This window comes from Callithrix jacchus, chromosome 9, assembly GCF_049354715.1.
Source record: "Callithrix jacchus isolate 240 chromosome 9, calJac240_pri, whole genome shotgun sequence".
Classification (NCBI taxonomy): Eukaryota; Metazoa; Chordata; class Mammalia; order Primates; family Cebidae; genus Callithrix; species Callithrix jacchus.
Genome location: NC_133510.1, coordinates 67273953 through 67300005, shown reverse-complemented (window position 1 = coordinate 67300005; position 26053 = coordinate 67273953). Strand labels below are relative to the sequence as shown.

At 48.7% G+C, this 26053-nt stretch overlaps 1 long non-coding RNA gene and 1 pseudogene across 1 annotated transcript in view; one reads left to right on the top strand and one right to left on the bottom strand.

Moving 5' to 3' along the window:
* The window catches only part of LOC144577772 (uncharacterized), a 47577-nt gene extending 27531 nt beyond the window's left edge, over positions 1–20046 (top strand). Inside the window, exons 2-3 of the long non-coding RNA XR_013522337.1 lie at positions 9060–9188; positions 14901–20046. This is a non-coding gene — a long non-coding RNA (uncharacterized LOC144577772). The remainder of the gene's footprint in view (positions 1–9059; positions 9189–14900) is intronic.
* A 103-nt stretch (positions 20047–20149) lies between these two features.
* On the bottom strand, positions 20150–25962 carry LOC118144497 (thiol S-methyltransferase TMT1A-like; annotated as a pseudogene).
* Between the last annotated feature and the right edge of the window lie 91 nt (positions 25963–26053).

Below are 26053 nucleotides of genomic sequence, written 5' to 3'. Positions count from 1 at the left end.
TCAGAAAAGAAGCACGCACATCAGAACTGTGACAAGATGGAGCGAGGTGAGACAGCAAGACGTTCTGACTTCCAGGGCTGCATGTCCTTGGCACGTGAGGGGCGTGTCTCCCAGAGAGGGAGAGCTGCTTTCCGGGCTCAATCTGGAAGTAAGAGGATGGGCAGCCCACCTTGGGGTCTTTGTTCAGGCTTGTGTGCAAGCACCTGTGTGTGCACGTGTGTGTGTATGTGCCAGATATGTGTGTCCACAGTCTTGAGGCGTCTTCCGCCTCCACAGGCTCTGAGCTCTCCAGCAGGGTCTGTTGTGAGTACAGGCCCCCAAGAGAGGACTGTTTCCTTTGCTGATGGTCTGGGAGGTACGTCTGGGTGCAATGCACCTAGATTGGGGACCATTCTTTTTCTTCAAATGTCCCCTAGTTTGGCAGACCATGTATTCCAATCCTAAAACCCTCACCCTTACTTTCAGGAATTTTTCTCTGCCCCTTCTGCAAGGACCCCCATTCCCTTCACCTTTCCTTGAGGATAAACAAGTCTAGGACTTTAGCTAGGGGTGGGCGTATCCTATTTCTTCCCTCTAACCACGATTTCTACCTTGACTTGTTTGCCCCTGCCACGTTTCAGCTTCCACAGAATTGGATCCACTGCAGTGAGTCCACACATGCTTAACAGCACAGGTGCACGGGGAGAAGGGGCGCGTTAATGACTGGGTGTGGCTGGGCACAGCCCTTGGGTGCTCCTTGTGAGGTGTCATGTCGGCTGTTGGCCCTCTCTGCCCTTGGTGTCCAAGCCTGTGCCCCATGCCAGGGGTCTGGGGTCAGATTCTGTGTCTCAAGGTCCAAGGGCAACACACCCCAAGTCCTGGGATGTCAGGGCCATGTGGGACCCTAGAGAACACCTAGGTGCATCCATCCCTCCTTGATAGACAAGGCACACCCCAGAGATGGATGGACCTTGCCCAAGATCATGCAGCAAGTTTGGAGGACACAGCTCGGTCCCCTGACCCCCAGTCACAGTTCTGTCCACCATGCCACATTCTCCCCCTAATTTTAACAACCCCCTCTTCCTCCCCCTCCCTCTCTTTGCTGACATCTCTGTACTTTTCTCATGCCCTCCCCTTTCAAGGTGGGTGGGCCAGAATCTGCCCACTAGAACCTACCCGTTTCTCAAGGCCTAGCCTGGCCCTCCTTCACTCTGGAACCTGCCCGATTCCTCTCCCCTAACATCTTCTGTGCCATTAGTGACACGTCCTGCTAATTCTCATTCCCTAATTGTCTGTAACACAAATTAATGCTTGATTACTTGATGCTGTAATGACCTGGGTTCTAACCAGGCTCAATTGCTTTCTAGCTGCGTGACCTTGGGCTAGTTACTTAACATTCTTAGTCCTCTGTTTTGTCATCTGTTAGTGGGGCTGGCTTTTGAGCCAGAGTAGACAGCAGAAGCCAAGACTCAGAGGGGAAAACTTCAAAAAAAGGCAGTGTGAAAATCTAAGGTGTGATGGGGGGTTGGGAGCAATGGTGAAGGGGCAGACAGGGGTCGAACCAGGGTAGCCTCAGCTGTGGGGGGCTTATGTTATTGGTAATGGTGCTCCCATGAGGCTTTTTGGAAGGGAAGTAACACACCCCCGCCTGGAGCTTGAAATGGGGTAGAAAGACGACGGGCTTTGGCGCTGGCAGAGCTGGACTGAAACTCCAGCTCTACCACTGACAGCGGCGTGATCCTGCACACATTGCTGGGTCTCTCTGGGCCTCCTTTCTCAACCTGTAGAATAAGGATTATGGAGTTGTGGAGTTATGGTAAGGATTAAACAAGGAAAGGTCTATTAATTGCTTAGCTTGGAGTCTTGCACTCAGTAAGTACTTAACAAGAGGTAGCCGTGATGATGGTGCTGTCGTCACCACCCAGAAGCATGTGTCTGCCTTCTGGACCGCCTCTGTGCTGGGTCTCTGGGCCCTGGGTGTCAGGCTCATTCCTCATTTCCCAGCCTGGAAGCTTCCCAAGGGCAGGGCTCACATGCATCATCTTCTTGCTCTTGCTCTTTCAGGAAGTGACGGGAGTGGGGAAGGCTGCTAAACTGGTGATGTCATACTTTGGGGCTTCTGGGTGGTTCTGCAGAGGCCCCAGGGACTGTAGGCAGGTGGAGAGGGGATGCAGGGGGGTCTCATGTCCTCTTGGTCACCCGTCCGCTGTGTAGGGTCTGAAGTGATTAAGGAGCTTGGGGAGGTTGGTGTTGAAAAGATGGCAAGCCACTTCTCCCAGGGACAGTCCCTGGAGCCTCAGGCACTGTGGTGGGCCTACCACTGCTGGGGAACCTTGTGGCGGGGCCCATCTCCCAGAGAGTGAGCACGGAGGTGGGAGCTGAAGGGACCTTGACTGCCAGCTTCCCCAATCCCCGACTGAGTGTCTCCTTGGTCCATGAGGATGAAATAAATATGAATAATGAAATAATTAGAGTCTAATGTTAGACGGGATTTCTTAAACATCTACTAGCTGTTCAGTGGTGTGCTGGGTGTGGAGGATAATCATTTGGCAAGGTTGGCTGGGCCCCTGCCTGCAGAGAGGTTACAGTTTAGAAAGGGATTCAGACAAGCACACAGAGGCTATGCACCAGAAAGGGAGGAAGCCTGGGGGCCATGGGAACGCTGAGGGTGCACTTGAGCTTCCTAAAAAATGGCCGTGTGAAGTTTCGTGGGGATGAGACATAGCTGGGCCCTGCAGGCTGAGCTGGGGACCTGCCAGCAGTTGTGTGGCTGGAGAGCAGACCAGGGTGTTAAGAGCAGTGGAGCGTGGGCGGTGGGGGCGGGTGAGGGTGACAGTGGTTGGAGATGAAGCCAGAAAAGTAAAAGGGGCTATTGAATGCTGTTGTGAGGAGTGAGCTTTCTGTCCCAAGGGAAGCTGGGAGCTGTTGAAGAGTTTTTAGCAGGGAGGGATGTGGTCAGATGCAGGGGCTGCAGTGCTACTGGAATGGGGAGGATGGGGGGGTCTGTCATTGGATTTCATTGAACAGTGGAGTGATGAGGGGGACATGCTCCTGGGGAGGGAGGTGGGGATGGAGTGTGTGGGTCTGGCGCAGGCAGTCTGAGGTGGGCCTGCCCAGGTGGGAGGGTGTGGGGACTTCACCAGGTCGGGGTTTGCTCCCTGGGCAGGGCTGAGGGAGGGGGAAGGGTGAGGTGGAGGGCTGGACTACAAGAGCAGGTGGTGGAGCTGTGGCCTCCGCTCCTCCAGCACCTCCCTTAGTCCTCCCAGGCTGGTCTGCTCTACTGGCCCTCCGAAAGACATGCCACTTTGCCGAGCCTTGGTGTTCTCATCTGAAGAATGGAGCGGGCAAGGCCTTTCTCCCACATAGTCAGGTATCTGATTAGTCAACAGTCATGGTGTCTCCATCTGGTCCCTGAGTTATGGGACACAGGAACTGGGAGAGGCAAGCCCATGACCCACCAGGCCCCTGAGGGCCATGCCAGGGCCAGAGGTGGGCTCTTGGCCAGCTCTGGGAGTACTTCAGGAGGAGGGACTGGAAGTTCTGGGAGTGTGTCCATGATAAAGAGCTGCAAACAAGATCCCAGATCCAAGGCCACCTCCCCTTCTCTGTGACACAGGGTGCTCTCTCAGACCCTTACAGCGTATTGGGCATTTGAACCACCCCTGTGCAGTGGGACTAGGTCCTTCAGGGCTGGGAGGACAGGGAATATGGGGGTATAGCTTAGGCATAATGGGGTGAGGACCCTGCACTCACCCAGCTCCGAAGGTTACAGATCTTTGCTGCTCATCTTCTGCCTCTGCAGAGCGCTGAATGGGAAGAAATGGGGTCCACGTGCAGCAGGCAGGAGAGATTTAGGCGACAAGAACTTCCAGTGCTGTCTCAGGGTTCCTAGCTTTCCCCATGTCCTGAGGGAGCTGCTGAGCCTGTGGGAGATGAGCGGTGTCCACTCCCCAGTTCTTCTCAGCCTCCCCCACCTGCCTTTCTGGGACACCTTTGTCTGCCACCTGTGTTTTGTTGGAAGCTGTCCTCATGTGTGTGTTAGGCAGGCAGCAGGTGCTGGAGCAGAGTGCTCTGCTCATTGCTTCCCCCTCGGGGGTCACCGCAAGTTGGGGTAAGAGTGGGGTGTTTCCACCAGACCTGTAAGAGGGGAAAGCAAGCCCCCATCCTCCCTGGAGGGTCTCTGCTGCTAGAAAAGGTGCTTTAGCAGGCTCATCTGTGTGAGTCACTGCCTTCCATGCAGGGTAAGTTGAGCTCTGCCTTTTGGATCTCAAAATCCAGGGATGCTGAGGTGCTGGGTCTGGAGAAGGGAGGCGGTACAGCGCAGCAGGGCCCTGGCCTGTCTGTCCTGACGGGAGACGGGGCTGGCAGGACAGGGATGCTGGATGGCTGGTGATGCAGGGCGTGCCTGTCCCTCTCCTCCTTCCTCACACCCCCGTGCTGCTCTGTCCCCTTCTGGCCCCTCTTCTCTCCTCCCTTTTCCTTCTCTTCTCTCTCACTCCCCTCCTGGCCTCAACCTTTTTGTTTGCCTCCCCTCAGTCCTGCCCACTGTCTCCTTTATTTCTTCCTTAACCTCCTGCCCTTCCCTTTCCCATCTCCTCCTCCACCCTCGCGTTCTCTTCAACTACTTGCCCCACCACAGACACCCTCCCTGAGTTCAAGCTGCCCATTCTTTCTTTTTGCAGCCCCTGCCCATCTGGGCAGCAGAGTTCATCCCATACCCTGCAGGGAGACCAGGGCCATCACGATGTCCCTCTCCTCGCTCCTAGAGGCTGGCGGAGCCCAGCCTGAGCTTGTGCCACCTGCTGGCTCAGGCCAGTGGGACTGTGCCTCAGGCAGGCTCCTGCCCTTCGGAGCCCAGGGCTGGGCTGTGGACCCAACAGCGGCCCCCAGAGGTGAGGCTGGGAATTGCAGCATCATGCCAGCTGCAGTTCCCTCCCTGCTGTACTCTCACTCCTGATGTCCTGAAGGTCCCACCTGTATGTCTAGCGGGGGGGATAAGCATGTGAATGCTGTGTGGTCACCTGGGCATAGTCTACGGTTCATGCATGCATGTGTGCGTCTGGTGTGTGTGCATGATATGAGTGTGTACCTCCTGCTTGGGTGGGTGTGCAGGTGTGTGATGGAATTCAGGCTCCTGCAGACTTTATGTATTTGTGAGTGTGTACATTCGGGAGCATGCGTGATAGCACAAAGTCAGGTGTTCCCTGCATACTTGGAGATTCAGTGCCCTGCCAAGTGTGTGCTCATCTGTGCCTGGGGATGCCAGTGAGCACGGGAATAGCATGAAGCCACGTGGACATGTGTGAGGTAGGAGGGGCTGTGGGCGTTTGCATAAGGCTGCTCATAGCATGCACCTGTGTGCCTGAGAGGGACTATCTGCCTGCGTGAGTTATGTGCACACACCTGTATTCATTGCACTTTCGAGGGATATGAGACCCCCCCCGGGGGAGGTCTGTGGTGCCATAAAGGCAAGTGTGAGCAGTGAGCAAGGCTCGAGGGAAGTGGTTGTGCTGAAAGGGGGCATATTTAAGATTTATAAGCTTTTAAGGAAAAGCCTCAGCCACATTCAGGCCCCAGACACAGTGATACCCTCCCACCCTGCTGCCACATCACTCCGGCCTGACATCAGCCAGGCACCTGAAACCACAGGAATGGGAGGTAGTCTCGTTGCCTCTGTCTCCTCACCTGCTCACCCACTGTAGGGCTGATGCCAGGGAAGAGCAAGGATGCCTCCCCGAAGCACCTGCAGGGTGCAGGAGTGTGCGGCCAAGATGTTGCTACAGTCCAGGCCAGAGACCCCTCTGCAGCCATGGAGGCCATGCTAGCCCCACCCCATGGCTGAGAGAGGGTTGCAAGGAGTGGGGACACCTGCCTCTACCTTGGTGGACCTGGGGTCCAGATGCCCCCTTTCCCAGCCAAGCCTGGCTCCTTCAGGAGAGTTGATGGGCCTCCCAAAGTCTGCCTGCTGGGACTGACTGGCCAAGAAGCAGAGGGGAGGAAGCCCTTGATAACTGTGGGCTGGAGGAATGAGTGAAGAAACAGTGGGGCTGGGTGAGGTGGCTCACACCTGTAATCCCAGGGCTTTGGGAAGCCAAGGCAGGAGGATGGCTTGAGCCCAGGAGTTGAAGACCAGCCTTGGCAACACAGTGAGACCCTGTATATACACTTTTTTTTTTTTTTGAGACAGTCTTGCTCTGTCACCGAGGCTGGAGTGCAGTGTTACAATCTCGGTTCACTGCAATCTCTGCCTCCTGGGTTAAAGTGATTCTCATGCCCTCAGCCTCCCAGGTAGCTGGGATTACAGGCATGTGCCACCACTCCTGGCTGATTTTTGTGGTATTTATTTTCAGTAGAGATGGGATTCACCATGTTGGCCAGGCTGGTCTTGAACTCCTGACCTCAAGTGATCCGCTTGCCTTGGCCTCCCAAAGTGCTGGGATTACAGGCATGAGCCACCATGCCCTGCCCATTTTTTTTTTTTAAAAGAAACAGCAGTTCCCAGGGATGGTGCTGACTGGCCCCAGGGAATGCACTGAGGGTGAGTGGATGGCTGTGCTCAGTGCTGGGAGATTGGCCTTTGAATTCACTTCTGCCTGATCCTCACTTTTCCCCTTTCTAGGAATGATCAGAAATCCCCTACAAGGTAATGGTACCAATAAAATTCAGAGGTGTGCCTGGTACCTAGCACATGGTAGGTGCTCAGGAAATGACAAGTGTGCCCTCCTCGACAGCTGACAGCTGTCCTGAGCCCCTTCCAGAGCAACTCCTGGACCAGCTATGAGTCAACTATGGCTGGGCAGCAGGGATCCTCGAGTTCCTGTTCTGGAAGCATGAGTCAGGCCCAGGTTGGAGAGGAGGGAGGTCACATTGGGGTCAGATGCTGGACCCAGGCAGGATCAGACATGCACCTGGCTGCCACCTTATCACGATGCCCGTTGCTAGTAACTGGATCTCAGAAGTTAAGGCCCTGGGGCTGGATGAAGCATTCCAGCTCTGTTGTTGACGTGGGCTGTATGATGCATAGATGCTTTTCAGATAGCACAGCTTGAAAAGGTCCAGCATGTCCCCAAAGGCATTGTCTTCACAGCTGCTGCTGCTGGGGACAGAACCCCCAGCTCTAGAGCTTGCCCAGCCTGGGGACCCCCATCACCTGCATCAGAGCTCCTGAAGCTAGCCTGCCAGTTCAGAGCCCATCTCTGATTTCCAGAGAGCCTCTGTTCTTTATCTAGATCATCGCAGTCACTAGTGAGGGCCCAGTTGTGCTTTCCACCAGGTTTTAGAGAACATCTGAGGAGTGGAAATTCCCATTTTAACCCTCTTTCTCACACCTCTGACTCCGAGCGGGGTCCATCATCCCCTGTTGCTGCAAACTGTGACTGTTCAGTACAATGGACAGTGCTCATGAGAGGGTCGGGTGGAGGCGAGCTTGTGCTGTGCAGTAGGCAACGTTTCAGCCACACTAGGCACATGCCCAGTGCCCAGCTCCTTATAGCTGGGAACCACTATCTCTCTTGTTTCTTGTGGCAGATGACAATAGCTTATCTATCTCTCAGGAACTAAGCACACCGCTCTAGACAGTCAATAATATGAACGACCTTATTTAAGAATTAGGTGCCTCAGAGAGAGCCTTTGCAGGCTGAAACATGGAGGGAAGTGGCGTGATGATGGGACTTACCTCTTTGCCTCCCAGATGTGCAGAAAAAGGCAGTGCAGGAACACACACACACCCGAACAGAGAAACAAAGCGTTCATTGAGTGCCTGCTGTGGACCGAGCCTTCTTAGGCACTGGGAGGGAGTGGGTAGAAAAGTGAGTTTGCACAGCACTTGCCTTTAGCAGCTCACAGTTGTATGGAGAAGATACGCATCAGCAAACACTGCTTTTCCATTTCTGAAATTTATGGGACTATCCTGGGGAAAACATCAAACCTGTTAAAATATGCAAAAAGTGAAGCAGCAGCTTTGCTGTAGGGAAATACAAACCTCAGAAACCCGTAGTGACGGCCGCTGAACACGGGTTTGTAAGGCAGCCCTCTCCTGGTTCCACTGGCAACTGCGCCGGCCGGGCCCTGCCACCCTTGCTGGGGAAACAGTGTAGGGAAATGGCATAGAGGGCCAAGGACAACAGGGTCTGGTGACTTAGATAAAATGAATACGAATATATATATATAAAATGTGACAATACGAGAGCAAAGGTGCTCCTCTCTTCCCTCTCTTCCTCTCCCTTCCTCCCTTCCCCAGGCTACTCCTTCTCTGAGCCTTAGGGCCTGATGAGAAGGTCTTGGTCCCAGTGGAGGGTAGGAAAAATCCCCATTTGTTTTGCTTTCTATTCCAAGCCCCAGAGGCCACAGGCGTCTGACCTCCTCCTGGAGTGCTCAGTGCTGAGGCTCCTCACTGGATCCTTGCCTGCACCCAGCCGCCAGCCCTCCCTGGCCAGCCTGGGGCCTGAACCCCTGCACTGGGAGGTGCTTGTCTGCCCGCACCTGGCAACCTGCCCCGAGTCAGTCAGGATGAACAGGTTTGGCCACCTGAACTGGCTGCAGCCTTTGCCTTTAGTAAGATAAAGGAAGAGTTGGAGCTTTCAGCCACAGCCAAAATAAAGTTTTTGGACATTTTTTTTTCTCTTTGAAATAATTTCTAACTTATGAAAAGGTTGCAAGAACCTTTTTTTTCCTGTATCATTTGGGAAGTTGCTGGCCTGATGGCCGCTCAGTCCTGAATTCTTTAATGTGTATTTTCTACAAACAAGGACATTCTCTTTCTCACACAACCACAGTGCAGCCGTTAACACCAGGAATTTCATCTTAATCCGTTGCTGCCATCGAGTCCTCAGACCCCATGAGTTTTCCCAGTTGTCCTGATGATGTCCTTTAGAGCGAAGGCTCCAGTTCAGACTCAGGCGTGCTTGCGTGCAGCTGTCATGTCTGGTTAGTGTTCTCGAATCTAAAATAGTTCCTTCGTCTTGATTTCCGTGACCTTGACACTTGTGAGGGTGACACGCCAGTTATTTAGTAGAACGTCCCTCTGATGGGGTTTGCCGATGTTTCTTCATGAATCGATTCTGGTTCTGCATTTCTGGCAGGAAAATCTGAGACACCATGCTGTATTCTTCCCATGGCATCCCGTCAGGCCCTGCACCATCTCAATTTGTTCTATGACCGGTGATGCTAAGTCTGATGGCTTAAGATGGTGTGTGCCAGTCTTCTCCAAGGTAAATTACTTTTCTCTCTTTGTAATTAAAAAGCACTTTATGATCACTTCTCGGCCTTTTGGCTAAGATCAAGTGTAAAAAGCACTTTATGGAGAGATCCTTAGGTATCTCGATTTTCAGCAAACTTCCTCCCACTAGTTTTAGCATCATGGAGGTTTCTTGGCCTAATTATTACTGTTATAGTTGCCAAGTTCACTATTACTTCTGCATTTATTAGTTGGCATCTTCTGTACAGAAGAAGTGTAATAAAAGAAAAAATACTTTATCTTCTCTGCATTTATTTATTCATATTTTATTTATATTAGTATAGATTCAGGGATTTTAATTTTACTCATTATTTTGGTTTTATTTTATTAATTGCAATTTATTTTTGAGCTAGGTTCTTGCTCTGCCACCCAGGCTGGGGTACAGCACTGTGATTGTAGCTCACTGTAACCTCGAACTCTTGGGCTCAAGCAGTCCTCCTGTCTCATCTTCCCAAATAGCTGGGACTTCAGGTGTGTACTGCCATGCTGGGCTAATTTTTTTTTTTTAAGACTGAATCTTGTTATGTTGCCCAGGTTGGCCTTGAACTCCTGGCCTCAAGTGATCTTCTTGCCTTGGTATCCCAAGGTGCTGCGATGACAGCACCTGGCCTCATTATTTATTTTGACGCTGAAAATCTCCCAGCTTGGCCAAGGGGTCACCCCTTCAGCAGGCTTCTGTGTCCTTTTTTGACCCCCACCCCATTCTTTAGGTACTTCCTCGCTTTCTGAAGTAAGATATTCCTAGCTCATCTTGCGCTTTCCCTGTCCCACCCGTGGCATTGGCCATTTCTCCAAGGTACAGTCATTTCTCTTGATGGAGAATGGGATATAGAAACAGAGATCTTGGCATTAGCTCCCCTCACTGCTTTTGAGTTTGTCAGTGATTCTTGGACTGGAGTCAGGGACAGGATGTTGCCTTTAAGCTTAAACATTCTAAACCAGCAACTCTAAGGCTTGTTTGGGTGGTGGGCAACATGGAAAGAATGAGACTTTTAATAAAAAAAGATATATAACCTATTGACTGAATAAATAATATTCTATGGGAAATAAAACCATCAGTGGAGTTAGCAAATATGTGTATATGTACATATCTATGTGTTTATGTAAATATACATCTACACAATTTATATCTGTATATCTGTCTATCTGTCTGTCTGTCTGTCTACCTGCCTATCTTGAAGGCCTTGAGTCCACACTGAAATCTCTAATTCCAAACCCATGATCACATGGTTAATTCAATTTCTCCCTTTCCAAACTTACAAAGCCATTCTCCTTCAGCGTGTCTTCCATCATACCTGTGTGTATAACCAGTCTCTCCGTGTAGCCACCACTGCCAGCACAGGTTCCCTTGTCTCTACTGGGACAAACACCCTCCCCACTGGTGTCCCGGCATGATGCCTGCCTTCCTGGCTCCACCTAATAGCTTTGGGACTGCATTATTCAGGAAGGCAGGCAACTCTTTGGACTTTTTGCTGACCAATGAATCATTGCTTTTCTTGATCTTTGGAGTGTTTTGCTTATAACTTCTTAAAAATGATAGGTTTGCCTTTTTTTTTTTGAACAAGGTTTCACTCCTGTCACCCAGGCTGGAGTGCAGTGGCATGCTCTCTGCTCACTGTAACCTCTGCTTCCTAAGCTCAAACCGTTCTCCTGCCATAGCCTCCTGAGTAGCTGGGACCACAGGCTCATGCCACATTTAAATTTTAAAAGAATAATTTAAAAATTATTATTAAAAACAATACTTTATTTGTAATTTTATTTTTTTTGTGTGTGAAGATGGGGTTTTCTATGTTCCCCCAGGCCAGTCTCGAACTCCTGAGCTCCTCCCAAAGAGCTGGGATTATAGGAGCGAGCTACTGTGCTCAGCCTGTTTTGCCGTTATTAAAGTATGAAATTTCATTAATAATATATGCAAAGGAAACCATTTCTCTACGCCCAACACTGCTGACAGCAAATGTGTGGGTTTTCTACACAAAACAATTCCCCAGTTCTCTGCAGACAACTGGGTGTCCCATGATTTTAGTTTGGACACTAACTACCCAGGGTAGGGGAGAGCCTGAAGGTTCAAGGCTCTGTCCCACAAGACTGCTCCCATTTCAGATGCCAGTCGCAAGTACTGGGCACTCACAGCTCTGTCTAGTGTGGCCACAAATCCAGGGTTCCTACCACTCCCTCCTGAGGTTCAATAATCAATGGCTCACAGAACTCAGAGCCACTTTCCTTAGGTTTGCTGGTTTATCATAGAGGAGGTTGTACAAGAGAGAAATGAATAGCCAGATGAAGAGGAAACAGGACGAGGTCTGGAAGGGTCCTGAGTGCAGGAGCTTCTGTCCTCAAGTAGTTGTGATGCACCACCCTCCTGGCGCTGGCACATGGATGTATTCTCCAACCTGGAAGCTCGCCTACCCTGTAGTTTAGACATTTTATTTTTTGTTTTTTGACGGAGTCTCACTCTATCATCAGGCTGGAGTGCATCTCGGCTCACTGCAAACTCCGCCTCCTGGGTTCAAGTGATTCTCCTGCTTCAGCCTCTCAAGTAGCTGGGACTACAGGCACGCGCCACCACACTCAACTATGTTTCTATTTTTAGTAGAGACAGAGTTTCACCATGTTGGCCAGGATGGTCTCGATCTCCTGACCTTATGATCCATCCACCTCAGCCTCCCAAAGTGCTGGGATTACAGGTGTGATTTTTACGGACACTTTATTACATAGGCATGAAAGATTATTACTCAACCCTTAGCTCTACTCCCCTCCCCAGAGTGTGGGGTATGGGGCTAAAAGTTCCAAGCTTCTAATCAGACATTGACCTTTCTTATGACCAGCCCCTATCCTGATACTATCCAGGAGCCCACCGGCAGTCAGCTCATTAGAACAAAAACCCTACTCCTATTGTCCAGGAAATTAGGAGCTCTGTGTCAGGAACAGGGATCGAAGACTAAATATTGGAACAAAAGGTGCTCCTAGCATCCCATCACTCAGGATATTACAAGGGTTTAGGAGCTCTGTGTCAGAAGCTGGGGGCAGAGATCCAATATATATACTGAATTATGACTTAATCTGGAGAACAGGGAAAGGGAGTCAATCATAATTCCAGCCCTCAATACAATCATTGTTTAGTATCTAAATGTATTTCCTTTTAGTTTTTTCCTGCAGTGCACCTGTTTTTCTTGTAAGCATAATTGTGAGTGTAATGGTGCTACCTCTTTCCATTCTGCAGATTTACTTTAGACAATAAAAACATTCACTGCTTACAAAATACCTGGCATGTACCAAGATTTGTATAGATTGCTTTCTCTTTCTCACTTAATCCTTAACATAATCCTGGGAAGTAGGCATTTTCCTGATACTAGAGATAAAGAAACCAGGCTCAAGGAGTCTCAGTTGTACTTCGGATAAGCGATAGAGCTAGCATGGGAACCCAGACGGTGTTGACTCTGAAATCTCTGCTCCACCCATCATGGTATCCAACTTCCCCAAAGCATAAGTATTTTTTTGATAGTACGCCATCATTCCCATAACTCCGATTTTACATGCAGACATAGTATGCTAATGACAGATGGTTTCACAACGTAACCACACCTCTGTTGTAGAACACATGAGCTACTATCTCTCACTCTATAAATAGCACTGTGATTAACATCTTCATGGATATGACTTTCAACCAGGTTGTTTTTCTAAAGGGTTGCCCTAATTTGAATGCCAGACTTATACCATAATAGCATATTATTATTTAAAAAAATAGTAGATGCTTTTTAAGGCAAAAGTATCTTGGTTTAATCAGCACATAGTTGCATACAGGCTTGGCTTCATTCAAGAAATATTTGGGGGTACCTGCTGTGTACCAGGAATGATGGTAGGAATGGAAGCTGTTTGTATTACATGACTCCCCCAGAAAGCCAGAACCAGGGCACTTCAGTCACTCTAACCCATGACTCCGCTGATGGTTTCAGGGGCTGTGCTGGAGAAGCCCTGGTGATATGGGTGCAAATGCCATAAAAATGGGTAGGTCTCAGCTCAGGGAAAATGTGATGCAGAGTAGGTGGCATTGCCAGCTGACAGTTATGAAGTTATTGTCTCTTAGCTCCAAACTCAAGATTAGACTCTCAGCTTTAGGGTGCTGGAGCCCACTCTATGGCTCACGTGCACCTTGTCAGCTGGCTCCTGGCTGGGATGTGCAGATAGGGGGCGCCAGAGGGAGACTGCAAGGCGTTGCTTTCTGTGGGCATCCCCTCTGCTTGCTGCTTCTGTGAGTGGTGTGTCTTCACCCTGCCATCCGGTTGGCAGTTTTCCTTGCACTTGGAGAATTAGCCTCATTGTGCCCTCCCACTCAGAGATGCCAGCACCAGCCAGCTAGTACCCTTTCTTAGAGCTCTGGGTCCCAGGCCCACAGGGCCCTGCTTTTGGCACCCAACTTGGAGGAGGAGCCCCTGAAATTCAACTTAGAAGTTTGAGTTTCAGGGGCTCCTCCTCTAAGTTTCCAAGTTTTTTTTGTTTTTGTTTTTGTTTTTTGAGATGGAGATTTGCTCTTGTTGCCTGGGCTGGAGTGCAATGGTGCGATCTTGACTCACGGCAACCTCTGCCTCCTGGTTCAAGTGGTTCTCCTTCCTCAGCCTCTCGAGTAGCTGGGATTACAGGCATGTGCCATCATGCTCAGCTAATTTTGTATTTTTAGTAGAGATGGGGTTTTTCCATGTTGGTCAGGCTGGTTTCGAACTGACCTCAGGTGATCTGCCCACCTCGGCCTCCCAAAGTGCTGGGATTTCAGGCATGAGCGGCTGGTTTCCAAGTTTTTATAACCTCTAACTTCTTCCCTCTGTCACCACAGCCCTATCTATGGTAGCTACTTCTGCTAGTTCTGTGATATTTTAGAATTAGTTACTCTTTCACTTACCCAGTCAACGACTCTATGCCTAGTTAATAATTCTTATTTATGTATTTATTTTTTGAGACAGGGTCTCACTCTGTCACCAAGGCTGGAGTGCAGTGGTGTGATCTTGGTTCACTGCAACCTTTGTCTCCTGGGTTCAAGCCATCCTCCTGCCTCTGTCTCCTGAGTAGTTGGAATTATAGACACATACCATCACACCTGACGAGTTTTTAAAATGTTTTGTAGAAACCTGGTTTTGGAATGTTGCCCGGGATGGTTTCAAACTCCTAGGCTCAAACGATCCACCACCTGCCTCTGCCTCCCAAAGTGCCAGGATTACAGATGTGAGCCACGTGCCAGCCTCAGTTAATAATTCATGACATTACTTCTCTCTGTTCAAGTAACTGACATGGGTATTGTCTTCTTATTGAACCTGACTGATAAAGGACAGGCCTTAAGCCCCCGAGTTGCTGAGGTCCTGTGGTAACAGCATGTGTTCTTTTTGTTTTATTTAACAGTGTACACAGAGACATGAGGAAACTGTACCTCAAAAAAAAAGCCGATTAAAAAAAAATCCTAGAGGTCTGGTTGAAGTCTGTTTAATAGGCTATTGGAACTTAGGATCCCTTACCCCACTCAGAATAACCAAATTCTGTCCATCCTCACCTCAGCAGAGGTTTATTCTCTGGAGATGGCTAAATAGAGGGTACATCCTATTGAGGGCATAGACACTTCACTGAAAAGATAAAAGAATAAGTGAAAGTTTACAACTGAATGCTGAGACCCCTCTGTCCTCTTTTCTCATTTTGTTTTCAGATGGCTGGAAGCCAAGCTTATACATTCCAGGCAGTGATTTGGAAGATTCTTCTCTGTGCATGACCAGCTGAGAAAGATACCCCCAGAACACTGACACTGTGATTTCTCTATGTGAACGGTTTAGCTGGTTCGCCAAGGCTGACCTGCCTCCTTCATGCTTGTGGAGTGACTAGGCTTTAGTGATACCCCCTGAAACGTGAGTCATCCATAAGTCACTCCTCATTGGAGAAGAGCCTCTCATGTAAGCTTAGACCACAAACAGCAACAACAAGAACAATCCAAAAAATAAAAAAATAACAAATTGTGAGCAGACACTAAGCGGAAAGATGGAAATATTTAAAAAATTATTTTAAAAATTAATATATTAAAAATGTATTTAAAGTAAAAATAAATAAAAATAAAATTATCAATATTAATTAATACCAATATTCTCCCTTTTATTAGTATTCTCAGAGAGAAAAAGAAGATATTTCATCTTGGAAACAAGAACAAAATACAATAAAAATCGTGCAGTCGGAAAATAAGATGAGCCTTAGGAAGTTAAAACAACGATAGCAGAAATGCAAAATTTAGTAAAAGGCTTTGAAGGGAATATGAAAGAAATCTAGATAGTAGAGAAAAAGGACAAAGTGCTAGGAAACAGGAGAGCAAACTAACCCAGTTCAGGAGTTAGTTCCAGAAACGGAATAAGGAGAGTTCCAGAAAGAGAAAACAAAGGATGTAAAGGAAGGAAACTCAAGGATATAGTTGAGAAAATTTCCAGAATGGAAAGATACGAGTTTGTTGATTGCAATAGTGCCTTAAATCCCCAAAAGATCAAGTCATTTCACTGGGACGGGAAGATTCAGCAAACTTATAGTTGGGGGGAGATTTCACATAAGAAATCTAGAATCAGAATGGTTTCGGACTTCTCAGCGTGATACTGGTGGCTGGAAGGCAATGGACACCCTCAAAATATTGAGGGCAAGCACTGTACAACTCAAAATTCCACAGCTGCCAAAACTATGAATTAGTCTTGAGAATAAAAAGATTCAGACATGTACTCTCAACACATTTTCCTCACAAACCTCAGAAAGCTACCAGAGGATATGCTCTATCAAAACTAAAAAGTAAACCAAGGAAGAGATAGACTGTAGGAGACAGAAAGTCTCCAGCAAGAGACAAATCCTAGCCTGATGATGGTGACATGAGGTACCAAGGTGAGAACAGTGCATCAGGTCTAGAGAGCATCCAGTCCAGGTGGGATTGGGGAGACGCTCTGGGAAAAATGGCTCCAGATGATAAAATTCATAGAACAGTTGATATGTTCAATTAATCTGTCCATGAAGGAGATTCTGGAATGATTTATTAACTCCGGGAAAAGAGAAAGTAGGGAAACATATGGATTAAATGGTTCCAAAAGTAAGTGAAGTATACTCTACCCCTTTGCTCTGTGTATCAATTAATGAAATAATTCTATAAGGATGAGGGGAGGTGGGAGATGTGGTGGTCCTGGGATCATTGTTAAAGAGAAGTAAATGCTTACTTTGCAGAGTGAGAAGTCAATAGTTAATGCTCAAACCTAAGAAGTTGAGAAGTAGCAGTATAAACATGTTATTTAGAGATATGGATATAAAATTTAAAATAGGCTAAAACTTGAATGTGGTTGCCATTGGGGAGTGGACATTGTGTGGAGGTAAGAGCTGTTATTTTTCAAAATAAGTCTTATGGTTCGCATCTTTAAACCACACTTGCATAACTTTTTTTTTTTTTTTTTAAAACAAGGTCTCATTCTGTTATCCAGGCTGTGCAAAGGCACCATTACGGCTTGCTGCAACCCTTATCTCCTGGGTTCAAGTGATCCTCCCAGACCTCACCTTCTGAGTAGCTAGGACTACAGGTGCATGCCACTTTGGTCTTAAACATTTTTTTTTTTGTAGAGACAGGGTCTCACTATGTTGCCCATGCTGATCTTGAACTCCTGGACTCAAATGATCTTTCTGCCTTGGCCTCCTAAAGTGTTAGCCTTACAGGCGTGAGCCACCATGCCTGGCCAGCATGTATAGCTTTGATAAAAATGTATATATTCATATCGATGTTTATCTGTCTGAAGAGCATATTGGGAAGTGGTGGCTGAAGTTGAGAAAGGTCTTTTTTTTCCCCATTGTGCTGGGATACTCAGCTAACAGGATAAAAAGCTAATGAGCTAATGACGGTGGATAGATAAATTTGGTCTTTTGCTAGAGCTCAAAGCAGCTTCATCAGAAGCTTCAGGTTCCTTGAACCCTGGAGCCAAAGGCCTTGGGAGAAGCCTGTTTGTCTAGCAGAGCCAAGACCCTCTGAGTTACCTGAGCTGGGTGGATCCACTCTCTCAGGACAAGAGAAGGATCCAGCCGTGGCCGTAAAATCTATGGACGCTGGCTGCCCTAGAGAGAGACTCACTCTGTTTACCTGAGCTGGAAGAAAATTGCCCTTATCTGTTCATACCTGGAGCAGCCAGATAACTTGCGGGCTCTCCTCACTCTTCAGAGTGCTGCCAGCCTGAAAGAGAAAACCAACAGTAAAACAGGTGCCTCCTACTGAGGACAATGGAACAAAGAAGGTAGAACTTTTCTTTTTTTTTTTTTTGAGATGAAGTTGCCTTCTTTTCACCCAGGCTGGAGTGTAGTGGCACAATCTTGGCTGACTGCAACATCCACTTCCTGAGTTCAACTGGTTCTCCTGCCTCAGCCACCTGAGTAGCTGGCATTACAGGTGCCCGCCACCACACCCAGCTAATTTTTTGTATTTTTAGTAGAGATGGCATTTCATCATGTTGGCCAGGCTGGTCTCGAACTCCTGATCTCAGGTGATCCACCCACCTGGGCCTCCCAAAGTTCTGGGATCACAGGCATGAGCCACTGTGCCCCACCTAGAAAATAGTACTTTAAAACAATCCACAGCACCAAATCCAGCAGCATATTACTAAGAAATGATCTGGAAATAAGAATAAGCTTTTGGCAATTAAAAAAAATCTTAAACTTAAAATTCAACAGAGGAAGTAAAATGTAGAATAAATACTGCTGGGCCATGGGGGAGGTCATCTAGAATGTCAAATGGAGAAACGATGTTGCGACACAGAACAAAAGCATAATGAAATGGAAATGATGAGTGAGAAGATAAGAGCAGTGATCCTAAAGCTAGGAGATCTTGTGGGTATTTGTTCCAGAAGAGAAAGGAACAAATGGAGTAGAATCAATAAAGAAAGAAACAGAACAAGAAAACGTCTCTGACCCAGGGAAGACTTGAGTATTGAGCTCAGAAGCATTCTTTGAGTGCCTAGAAATATGAAACAAGACCCATAGGTAATCACATGCTGTGAAGTTTCTGAACTTCAAAGGAAAGGAAAAAAATCCAAAAAAATTCCAGATGCAAAAACAACCAACGACAAAACCAGTTACCTGAAAAGGAAAGAGAATCAGAAGGCCACTAACAGCGTCTTTTGCAACTTGGGAGGCCCAAGGACTATAGAACAATACTCACAATTTCTGGGGAAAGTTCTCAGATCTAAGAATCGTGGCCAAAATGTTATTTAAGTGTGACGGGAGAAGACAGACATTTTCAGATATACAGAGATATTCCATGAACCATTCCTAAGGAAACTATCCAAGAAGTTAGTCTAAGCAATTGACACTTAAATTGAAAAACGAACAAAACAATTTAAAACTCACAATAGAGGAAGATAAAAACAAGAAACAGTGGAGAGCAATAAATCTAGTGAAGCGTGTACTAAATACACGAGTGATGAGAAAGTGATTTTAAACTACTGTAAATTAGAAAGAGTTTCTGAAAGAGAAGACAAGGAAGAAAAACCCTTAGTATTAGTTTGAAACTAAAATGATGGATTATTCCCACCAAACCCAGGATTTGGGATAGAAGGGCTGTGGGGGTGAGGACAGGAAATAGAAGGTGCTCTAGGTGTGATCTAAATTGAGGGGATGGTGTTACTGTATGCTTTTGGTATGATGCTAGTGAAATATGAGTTCAAATATAACTCGAAAGATGAAAGTAACTATTAGTAGACTTGTGGTAGATAGAAAAACTTCCAACTACCAGGGAGGGGAAACTTGAGTAGCTACAATTCTTTCCCATGTTCTTTAATTATTTTATTATTATTATTTTTTTGAGACAGGGTCTCACTCTGTCACCCATGCTGGAGTGCAGTGACACAATCTCGGTTCACTGCAACTTCTGCCTCCTGGGCTCAAGAGATCCTCTCACCTCAGCCTCCCATGTAACTGTAACTGGGACTACAGGTGCGTGCCGCCACGCCCAGCTCTTCTTCTCCTCTCCTCCTCCTCCTCTTCCTCCTCCTCCTTCTTCTTTTTCTTTTTTGTATATTTTGAAGATACAGGGTTTTGCCATGTTGTCTAGGCTGGTCTTGGACTCCTGAGCTCAAGCAATTGCCTGCCTTGGCCTCCCCAAGTGCTGGGATTACAGGCATGAGTTACCACACCTTGCCAGTGTTCTTTAATTCTTGAATTATTTTTAATAATGAGGTTGCATTGATGAATTGCCTTCGCAATTATAAATAATGAAGTAAGAAACCCTGAAAAGTTAATAGTGTTCAAAGACACCCCATGGTGACATAAGCAAGGTCTTTGGAGAAACTCCTTTCTTCCATCTCTTACATTCTTTCCCTGTATGCTTTCCCCACTACCCAGAAACAATGACTAATGACTGTCACTAGGGAAAAGGTCTAGAGAATGGCATGTAGGTGACTTCATGAGGCCCCAGAGTAAGAACTGAATAACATGCGATGCAAATAAAGATGGCTATCTGCGTACTTACAAGTTTTTATTTGTTAGGGAAGGGAGATGTTCTGGCATGTACTACAGGGGACTGGTAATTCTCACCTTTAGGAAACTGGACTCTGTGATGGGATTTGGGAGACACCAGGCTGAAGGCCATCAGTAGAGCAGCATGCTGAGAAGATCTCTGGCCTAGAAATTAAGGTGCCTCAGTTTTAGTTGTGTCTCTGCCATTTTTGTGAGCCATGTGTCTTTTCATAGCTCACTTAAGCCCTCTGAGACCAATTTTCCCACTCCAGGAAAACTGTGTTGCTGCACGCAGTCAGCACTCTTAAAATCTCTCGAAATGTCTGCTGAATAAATAATGAACAAACAAATGAGTAAAATGTCTTGTCAAAAGTCGCCCTCATTGTGAGCTGTGCCTGAACCCACAGGTGTCCTCGTGCAGCCTGATGCTCTGTTCAGCTTCGCACACCTCCCTCACTCACTCACCGGTCTCAGCACTCTGCACACCTAGTGGAGAATCTGCTCCTGGTTCTCCACAGAGCACAGCACCAGGGTGCAGACCCACCATGTCCACAGAGCCATCGGCCACCTGGTGCATGTTCTCCCCGGGAGCTACCACAAAGCGCTCAAACTGCAGGTGACGGTTCTCAGCAATGCTCTTGATCAAAACTTCTCAAAGTTGGGGTTGGGGTCAATACAGGTCACGCTGCACCCAGGTGGGTGGAATTTGAAGTTGGTCCCGGTGCCACAGCCCACCTCCAGCAGGGAGAGCTTCCCGGAGGGGCCTCAAACTCCTGCAGGTTGCTGAAGAGCTCCCGCTTCTTGCTTGCCATCTGTTCATTGTACATCACAGACAACCTCACCAAGAAGTAGGGGAACCACTTTTTGCACATCCAGCTCCACAAGCCCAGAAAGTCCAGCAAGTACATGGGAAATGCCAGGATGCCAATGGCCAGAAAGAGAAGGTGAGTGAGGACTGTCAGTGTATAGGAAGGCGCACCCACAGCCACAGGTATGGGGAGGAGGGGAGCATGTTGAGGGAAGGTAGGACACTGTAGAATGCCTTCCCTGAGAACCACGTAGTGGCCAAATACGGGACAAATTAAGGGAGGTGATGTCCCTAGTCCCATTCTTCTTGGGCCCCCATCGGGAAGAGAGGCTAGGAATATGCACAAACATGGCAGATGTCTCAGGGACCGTCTGCTACAATCACTTCAACAACAGCTTCAGTTTGTTGACTTTTTAAAATGTGTTCAGAGAGCTTTAGGTATATTGTATACATTATCTCCTTCCATACTCAAACCTCATGAGATAATCACTATTGAGTTCCCATTTTACAGATGAAGAAACTGAGTCTCATGGAGGTCAGCTACAAGGTCATGTAGCTAGGAAGAGGTGTTCTGAGTCGAACGAGAGCCCACACCTTCTGCCACAGCACTGTAGTGTTGAGACTACTGATCTCTTTGATAGAGAGTAACCGTCACATGGACTGAGACCAAAGAAAGTGTATGTGCAGGATGTTCAAGTGTAGAGAAGTTGGACAGAACAGACCTACGAAGTGTTGTCTCTGTTTCCCCTGGCAGCAGAACTAGTCCTTCTCTTAGAGTCGGTAGAGCCTTCTCTGAATTAGCCTCCTTTCCACCTGTGGATATATATCTATATCGCTGGCTGCCGTCAGCTCCTCCTTTTTGCCATAGACATCAAGGTGTCTCTCCTGGGCACAATGACTGGTCTAACCCAGACTCTTTTTTTTTTCATTTTTATTTTATTTTATTTATTTTTTGAGATGGAGTTTCGCTTTTGTTACCCAGGCTGGAGTGCAATGGCGCGATCTCGGCTCACCGCAACCTCAGGCTCCTGGGTTCAGGCAATTCTCCTGCCTCAGCCTCCTGAGTAGCTGGGATTACAGGCATGGGCCACCATGCCCGGCTAATTTTTTGTATTTTTAGTAGAGACGGGGTTTCACCATGTTGAACAGGATGGTGTCGATCTGTTGACCTCGTGATCCAACTGCCTCGGACTCCCAAAGTGCTGGGATTACAGGCTTGAGCCACCGCACCCGGCCTTTATTGTATTTTTTTAATTGCATTTTAGGTTTTGGGGTAGAGGTGAAGAACATGCAAGATTGCTGCATAGGTACACACGTGGCAGTGTGATTTGCTGCCTTCCTCCCCTTCACTTATATCTGGCATTTCTCCCCATGCTCTCTCTCCTCACCCAGACTCTTAAACCCACCTCGCTGGACCTTGCTCTATTACTTAGCTTCACTCTCTCGTGTTTAAGAGATCTTAAACATGTCTCTGTCTCCTCCTCTGCCAACTTATATGCTCAGGTCTCCCCCATTCTAAAATCCATCTTTTCCTTTCCAGCTTACTTTCCATCCCAGCTTTTCTTCCTACGGAACTTGCTTAGTTTTGGTAATCGGCACTCATTGTTTCTCCTTCCTCTCCCCATTGAAACCTCAGCTCCTGACCTTTGACTTCTTCCCCCACAGCTCCAGTAAAATTCATGCAGCCAATTCTACCAAGAAACTTAGCTATGAAGGGAAAGGGGCAGGTAGCCAGAGGGAGAGGAAGACGTGGGGAGAAAGAATCGGTGGAAGTATAGGAAGGGGAACAACTGATGGGATGCAGCATGAGGGGAGGTGAGAGAGAACAGTGTCTGGGGCATAGGTGGAAGGAGAGTCTGTCCTTAGAGGCTTGAGGGAGGGAGGAAGGGTAGCAGGGTGGGGAAAGGAAGGTAAAGGAGTTTTTACCAGATGGTCTTGATTTTTGCAGTGAAGAAGGATGCTGTGATTCCTTGTTGAGGATGAGAGGTGAGGGCGAAGGGTAGGGGATAGGACGGGAGTTGAGAAGCTTTGCAATAGCAACCAGGAGGCTCAGGAGACATTGTTGACCAAAGGCAGAGAGAAGTGCCCAGTGGCAAAATGGACGCTGCTGAGCTGGGGACCGCATTGGTGGTCACACCAGACCTTGAAGATGTGGTTTCTCTACTAATGCTCTGCAGGCTAGTGCTCGAGGAGAGGAGTCTGAGGTTTAAGCAGAGTAGGGCTAGAGGTTTATCCAGGTGGGGACTGAAGTGTCAGGGGTGAGAGCGTGAGGGTAACAGTTAGGGAACCCAAGCTGGAAAGAAAGGTGAAAGGAGGGTGGGAGGTGGGGAGAAAATGGAACAGCCAAGTTCAGGACTGGGGGTTCCGGTGTAGCTGAGGAATCCACCCATGACAGTGAGAGTTGTCATCAATGGCCCTGCAGTTTAGGATCTAGAGTGTGACCTCAGGTATAGGCAAGAGAAAAAGGATGCAAGTGAAAGAATTGAGGAGCTCAAGGAACTCAAAGGATAAGCTGCTGGCTGGGCCATTTGCACTGAGAGCGAGGGAGCTCAGGGTGGAGAGGAAGCAGGACCCAGGTGCCAGAGTCCCCAGTGAGCATGAAGAGAGTCAGGTCAGGAGGTGGCGTGGGGCCAGCAGAGATCAGCCTCAGGCAGGCCTGGTGGAACTGGATGGCAGTTCTAAAACTCACAGGAGTTTTAGAACCACAGTGATCTGTGCAATCAATATATAAAGGCTAAAAACTTAATCAGTACATGAAGAAAGTATTCCATTGAATGATCAATTCACAGGATTAAATGAATTGACCACTTCACTTCCCTATGCACAGGCATTTAGGCTGCTCTATCTTTTCACAAATATGCCACAGTCCAATTCACATTCCAAGATAATGAAAAAATTATTTTTTTCTTTATGAGTCAGAGTACATGTTTTTAGGGGATAGACAATGAGTAATAGTTCTCAAAGTACAGCAAGGAGGCAAACAGCATGCCTCCTCTCTGGGAAAGTAGTCGCAGGGGCTGCGGGGACAGAGGATTCTAGGGCAGGTTTAGCGGAGCCAGGCAAAGCAAGAGGACTGGGGCCTGCCTGGAGTTCACAGCCGGGTTCTAGAGGGTGAGGTGGGACAGCTAGGAGGGTGGTGGGAAGAAAGTGGGGGTGTGCTTGGCTGTGTGTGTAACAGAGTGCTATGGAGATGGGAGCCCACGTTTGGGCAGGCAGATGACCAGTGGGGAAAGACTGTAGGATTAACTTGCCTCACAGTTCTGCCCAGGATTTCCTAAGGTGGTCTCGGTGAGGCCAATGGAGACAGAGGCTGGATGGATGGCTGCACTGTGAATTCCTGTGGGCAGGAATCTTGTCTGCAGCCTCTCAAGTTGGTGGTGCCTTGGGAAGCCCTCCAGAGGATGTTTGTGTGCACTGCCTGGCACCGAGTGGGCTCCTAGTGCTGGCCTGTGAATAGAGAGGCAGGAAGAGACTGGCTGGTGCTGGAACGGCCTGGAATGCTTCAGGGAGGGGAGGAGAGGCCAAGGGGTGAATGTCAGGCAGGCCCTGGAATGGGGAAATATTGCTCAAAGTGCCACCCCCAAACCCAGATGTGGGCCTGAAAAAGCCCAGAGACCTTTTCTCCTTGCCATTGTCCTCCCCAGCCCTCTGCAGGTATGGAATCTGGGGATTTCATCTTGGGTGAAAAAATCCATGGCCCAGGGAGGGGCAGTGACGTGTCCAGGGCCCCAAGGCAGCGGCAGTGTCCTGACAAAGACTTCCCAGCCAGGCTTTAGGGGAGAAGTGGGTGCAGGAACTCCTGGCCTAGGTGGGCACAGCCTCCAGAGTGCAGATCCTGCAAGGGGAAGGGGGCGGGGGATGAGAGGACCAGAGGCAGAACTTGTCGGGGAGGTATGGGAAGGCAGGTGTTGGTGTGAGAGGCAGTGGTGAAACAAAGAGTCGAAGATGAGCCCTGAGGGGTAAGGAAGTTGGAGTGTGTGTGTGTGTAAATTAAACAATTGGTCTCTTTTGCCCGCTTGGGCATTGGAGAAGGAGGGCAGTGAGATTCCTATGAATGCAAATATCACAGGGCCAGGTAATCCATGGGCTGTTCAAGCTACAACCAGGCGCAATTCCAGGTTGACTCTCTCTCTCTCTTACACACACATACATGCTCTGCGGCCAATGCCACAGCAGGTCTCCTTGAGCACCTCTCTGCCTCTGGCCTAAGCTGACCCAATGCCCATGGCTAGGGTCCGGAGTAGGCAGGGGGCTGGTGAGTCTCCACTAAGATCACTGAGAAGGGGTGACATTCTTTAGCCTTGCTGGAAGTCCTTGTGCTTTAACTGAAATGGCCAACCAGGAAGGACATTCTGTCCTCACCCTTAGCTCCCCCAAGGGCGTGGTCTGAGGTAACAACCCCGGCCAGCTCGTTGGGAGGGGCTAGAGGTGGGCTAAAGGCAGAGGAAGCCAGGCCTGAGAAGAGAGGGTGTGACAGGCATGGCTGGGCCTACTGGGAAGTGAGGCCAGCACTCAGGCTTTGTCGGGTATTCCCTGCTCCAGCACAAGGCTCACTCGCCTTGACTGGGTTTGAAACTGCTGGGAAATGTTTGGTGGTGGCTTCACGGGAGGAAGATGATGACGGCTGAGAGCCTTTAAACAGAAAAATGGTGGAGGGAGAGAGAGGGGTGTTAAGTGCCAACAGAGGCACAGGCACTCAGGCAGGCATGTGAATGTGTGCCATTGTGTAGCCACAGCTGCCCCCTCAGCCAGGATGCCCGCACAGACCCCTATCTGTGTAAGCAGGCTCAGACACACATGTGTATATGCCTGGGAGTGTGAGCAAAGCAGAGTGCAGAGTCCTGCAGGTGTGTACACACAGATGTGTATACATATCCACAAAGTATCACAAATACACACAAGCGTCCGCTTCCTCTACCGGAACACATAAAATAAATGGGCAGGAATATGGTGGAGAGTGGGGGAGGTGCAGGTCCGGGGTAATCATTCCCAAGGCCCTTGGGCTCCCGAGGCCTACTGGAGTGGGGAGGGGAGGAGCCAGAAATGCCATCCTGTCCCCCTCAGCCTAGTTTCCATGGGAAATGAAGTAGGAGGGAACTCAGCCAGGGAAACTAGCTGGGCCAGGTGGGGTCTGACTCCTGAACAAATGAGTGAAGGAGAGCAGCAGGGAATGCCTTTCGGGCTTCAGCAGCCTGGAGGGTGGGGGCATCTGAGCGTTGACTCCTGGGTTGGAACTTTTCTGGCCACCCCTTCCCCGAGTCTCTTGCCACTGGGTCTCTCTACTCCGGGCTCAGGAATCTCTATGTTCTTCACCTCCTCTCCAAGCCTCCTCCTCCCGGAAGCCTTCCCTCATTGAGCTGCTGGAACTGCGGAGCCCCTGTTTCTGATCAGCTTCAAATGCGGTCCCCCTGTTCTCTGCGGCCGTCTGTGGATGACGCTCCTGCCTCCTCCGGACCATTACTGCTGGGACTGAAAGCCTGGGCTTCGGCGGGGCGGGCGGGCAGAGAGTGGAGGGCGGCTCCAGGAGGGGCCTGGCAGCAAACTGTGGC